Raw genomic sequence first — 4,667 nt, 5'->3', positions numbered from 1 at the left:
CGGCCTGGTGGGCACCATGGTGCGCACCAAGGAGCGCTCCGAAGTGTGCTCCAAGGTGCGGCGTGCACGAAGTCGGAGCCCGGTTTGCCCCGGGTACGCACCTCGCGTGCACCTTCGCCGGGGTGGGCACCTCGGCTGGGTTGCGCGCCCTGGTGCGCACCAAGGAGCGCTCCGAAGTGTGCTCCAAGGTGCGGCGTGCACGAAGTCGGAGCCCGGTTTGCCCCGGGTGCGCACCTTCGCCGCGGTGCGCACCATGGCGTGCACGAAGTCGGAGCCCGGTTTGCCCCGGGTGCGCACCTCGCGTGCACCTTCGGCGGGGTTGCGCGCCCTGGTGGGCACCATGGTGCGCACCAAGGAGCGCTCCGAAGTGTGCTCCAAGGTGCGGCGTGCACGAAGTCGGAGCCCGGTTTGCCCCGGGTGCGCACCTCGCGTGCACCTTCGGCGGGGTTGCGCGCCCTGGTGGGCACCATGGTGCGCACCAAGGAGCGCTCCGAAGTGTGCTCCAAGGTGCGGCGTGCACGAAGTCGGAGCCCGGTTTGCCCCGGGTGCGCACCTCGCGTGCACCTTCGCCGCGGTGGGCACCATGGCGTGCACGAAGTCGGAGCCCGGTTTGCCCCGGGTGCGCACCTCGCGTGCACCTTCGCCGGGGTGGGCACCTCGGCTGGGTTGCGCGCCCTGGTGCGCACCAAGGAGCGCTCCGAAGTGTGCTCCAAGGTGCGGCGTGCACGAAGTCGGAGCCCGGTTTGCCCCGGGTGCGCACCTCGCGTGCACCTTCGCCAGGGTGGGCACCTCGGTGCGCACACCTTCTCAATGTTTTCTTGCCTTTTCTGGAAATTGGTGAAGGCAGCGCATCAAAGGTGCGCACCTCGGTGTGCTCCGAGGTGCGAACCCGAGAGCGCTCCGAGGTGCCCACGAAGTCGAAAGTCGGGTTAATTGCATTGTTTTCCCCGGGTGCGCTCCGAGGTGCGCAACATCGGCGCGCACCAAGGAGGGCTCCGAAGTGTGCTCCAAGGTGCGCACGATGGCGTGCACCTCTGGTGCGCACGATTCGGAGCTCGGTTTGACCGGGGTGCGCACACCTTGGCTGGGTTGCGCACCTTTTGTGCGCTCCAAGGTGCGCACGAAGTCGGAGCTCGGTTTGCCCCGGGTGCGCACCTTCGCCAGGGTGCGCACCTTGATGCGCACGCCTTGGCTGGGCTGCGCACCTTGGTGGGCGCCATGGTGCGCACCTTTCGTGCGCTCCAAGGTGCGCACGAAGTCGGAGCTCGGTTTGCCCCGGGTGCGCACCTTGGTGGGCGCCATGGTGCACTCCGAGGTGCCCAAGATTGGTGCGCACCAAGGAGCGCTCCGAAGTGCGCTCCAAGGTGCGCGCGAAGTCGAAAGTTGGGTTAATTGTCCGGTTTGCCTCGGGTGCGCACCTTGCGTGCACCTTCGCCAGGGTGGGCGCCTTGGTGCGCACACCTTGGCTGGGCTGCGCACACCTTGGCACCCGCGTTTCCTTCATTTTAAATTTTTTTTTTTTACAATCTCTCAAGTGGGAAATTCTATAATCTCAACTTTTTTTGCCTTTTCAGGAAACTTTTGAATGGAGCGCATCATTGGTGCGCTCCGAAGTGTGCTCCAAAGCTCTCTCCAGCTGCGTGCACCTGCCCCGGCCGCGCACCCGGCCCCGCCCAGCTTCGCTCACCTGTCCCGGGCGTCTGGTGCGGAACCTTAGAGTAAGAAACATCACCGTGCACCTTGGCCAACGTGCGCGACTCGACCGAGCGCGCACTGGCCGAGGTGCACACCGATTTCACCTGGGTGCGCGCGCAGCACCTCGGGCGCACCGGGGTGCGCGCACAACGCCCGGGTTGCACCGTGGCCTGTGTGCTCGGGGCGCCTCGGGTGCGCGCTCGGTGTCGCCCCCGCGTGCGCGGTAGTGCGGGCAGCGCACCCCGGCCCGGCCCGGCCCCGACGAGAACGCAAACGGGCAAAAGGTTTATTCAAATAGCATTGCGACGCCCGGCGAAAAACTAAAAAAGGGTGCAACACCGGGACTTCCCGGGAGGTCACCCATCCCAGTACTACTCCGGCCCAAGCGCGCTTAACTGCGGAGTTCTGATGGGATCCGGTGCACTAACGCTGGTATGATCGCACCCGTTATGAGCTTGTCGCAGTGTGTACTTAGCAAACCGCGACCCACGTGCGAATCCACCCCGGCCACCCACCCCCGTCGAGGTGCACACCCTCCCTCGCGAAGTGCGCCCCGTTCGCCAAGTGTGAGCCCTGCCCGGGTGCGCGCACCTTGCTAGGGCGTCGGGTGTGCACCCGGCCCGGCCTACGTGCGTGCACCTGGAGGGGGCGTCGTGTGCGTGCAGTGTCCCGTCTGCAACGCGGTGCCCACACACCACCTCGGGCGCAACGACCTGCGCTCACATGTGGGCCGAGTGCACCTTGGTGCATGTTCGGGGCGCCTCGGGTGCACGCTCGATCTTGCCCCGGTGCACCAAGGCGCTCGGTTTGCCCCGGGTGCGCACTTGGTGCAAGGTGGGCACCCAAAATAGGGATCAAGCACCAAAACACAAGTTTCGGGATGCAAAATGGGACCCAAGGACCACAAATGCGTTCCAAGACCCATGATGGGTCCACGAGAACAAAAATGTGTTCCGAGACTTAATAAACAAATATTGGGTTTTAGGAGAAGAAACATGCTCTGATGCCCAAAACGAGAATCGACCCCGAAAAGGCCACAGGCCAAAAGTGGGATGCGAGACAAAAAAAAATGGGACCCGAGGACCAAAATTGGGTTCCCAGGTCGAAGACAGGGCAACCGGACAAGAAACGACCTCTAAGGCTCGAAATGAGTCCCGACGACTAAAACTTGACAAGAAGCACCCATCAGGCACCCAACTCGACACCCATGGGATGCCGACCCACCCGGGCTTCCACCTAGCACACCTTGGCACCCACCCACCCTCGCACCCAACCTCGCACCCAACTTAGCACCTTTGAACCCACATTGGCACTCACCCTGACCCTGGCACCTTGGAACCCACATTGGCACTCACCTTGACCCTGGCACCCACCTTTGCACTCACCTTGGGACCCACCCTGGCTCCCACCTCGGCACCCACCCAGACACCCACCTTGGTTCCTTGGCACCCACCTTGGATCCTTGGCACCCACCCCGACACCCACCTTGGCACGCAACTTGGCTACTTGCCACCCACCTTGGCTCCTTGACGCCCACCCCGACAACCACCCCGTGACCTACCCTGGCTAGGGTTGGTGCACACCCACCCTGGTGCCCACCTTGGCACCCACCCTATGACCCACCTTGGCACGCACCTTAGTACCCACCCCGTTACCCACCCTAGGACCCACCCCGTGACCCACCTTGGCCAGGGTGGGTGCCTTGGTGCGCACAACTTGCCTGGGCTGCACACCAGGGCGGGCTCAAGATGGCACCCGCGTTCCGTTTTTTTCACTATCTTTCAAAACGGAAATTTTAAAATCTCATTTTTTTCTTTTTTTTGCCTTTTCTGGAAATTAGTGAAGGCAGCGCATCAAAGGTGCGCAATGCTGGTGCGAACCCGGGAGCGCTCCGATGTGTGCTCCAAGGTGCGGCGTGCACGAAGTCCGAGCCCGGTTTGCCCCGGGTGCGCACCTCGCGTGCACCTTCGCCGGGGTGAGCACCTTGGCTGGGTTGCGCGCCCTGGTGCGTACCAAGGAGCGCTCTGAAGTGTGCTCCAAGGTGCGGCGTGCACGAAGTCGGAGCCCGGTTTGCCCCGGGTGTGCACCTCGGGTGCGCACCTCGCGTGCACCTTCGCTGCGGTGGGCACCTTGGCTGGGTTGCGCGCCTTGGTGGGCACCATGCAGTGCACGAAGTCGGAGCCCGGTTTGCCCCGGGCGCGCACCTCCGCCAGGGTGGGCACCTTGGTGCGCACAACTTGCCTGGGCTGCGCATCAGGAAGGGCTCAAGATGGCACCCGCGTTCCGTTTTTTTCACTATCTTTCAGAACGGAAATTTTAAAATATCGTTTTTTTTTGCCTTTTCTGGAAATTAGTGAAGGCAGCGCATCAAAGGTGCGCAACGCTGGTGCGAACCTGGGAGCGCTCCGATGTGTGCTCCAAGGTGCGGCGTGCACGAAGTCGGAGCCCGGTTTGCCTCGGGTGCGCCCTGGTGGGCACCATGGTGCGCACCAAGGAGCGCTCCGAAGTGTGCTCCAAGGTGCGGCCTGCACGAAGTCGGAGCCCGGTTTGCCCCGGGTGTGCACCTCGGGTGGGCACCTTGGTGCGCATGCCTTGCCTGGGCTGCGCACCAGGGCGGGCTCAAGATGGCACCCGCGTTCCTTTTTTTTCACTATCTTTCAAAACGGAAATTTTAAAATCTCATTTTTTTTTGCCTTTTTCTGGAAATTAGTGAAGGCAGCGCATCAAAGGTGCGCACCTCGCTGCCCACCACGGTGCGCAACGCCGGTGGGCACCCGGGAGTGCTTCGAAGTGTGCTCCAAGGTGCTGCGTGCACGTTGTCGGAGCCCGGTTTGCCCCGGGTGCGCACCTCGCGTGCACCTTCGTCGGGGTGGGCACCTTGGCTTGGTTTGCCCCGGCTGCGCTCCGAAGCGGGGTTATTGGAGCGCCGCCTCTTTTTTTGTCGGAGCGTTTGGTGGGGTTTCTCGCATTGG

At 63.1% G+C, this 4,667-nt stretch overlaps 1 non-coding gene across 1 annotated transcript; it reads right to left on the bottom strand.

Moving 5' to 3' along the window:
- Nucleotides 1-2,022: 2,022 nt before the first annotated feature.
- Nucleotides 2,023-2,141, bottom strand: LOC131871441 (5S ribosomal RNA). Its single transcript, XR_009369661.1, has one exon. It is a non-coding gene; the product is annotated as a 5S ribosomal RNA (ribosomal RNA).
- Between the last annotated feature and the right edge of the window lie 2,526 nt (nucleotides 2,142-4,667).

This window comes from Cryptomeria japonica, unplaced genomic scaffold (genome assembly GCF_030272615.1).
Source record: "Cryptomeria japonica unplaced genomic scaffold, Sugi_1.0 HiC_scaffold_410, whole genome shotgun sequence".
Lineage (NCBI taxonomy): Eukaryota > Viridiplantae > Streptophyta > Pinopsida > Cupressales > Cupressaceae > Cryptomeria > Cryptomeria japonica.
Note: the sequence above shows the minus strand (reverse complement) of the source record. Positions and strands in the feature narration are given on the sequence as shown.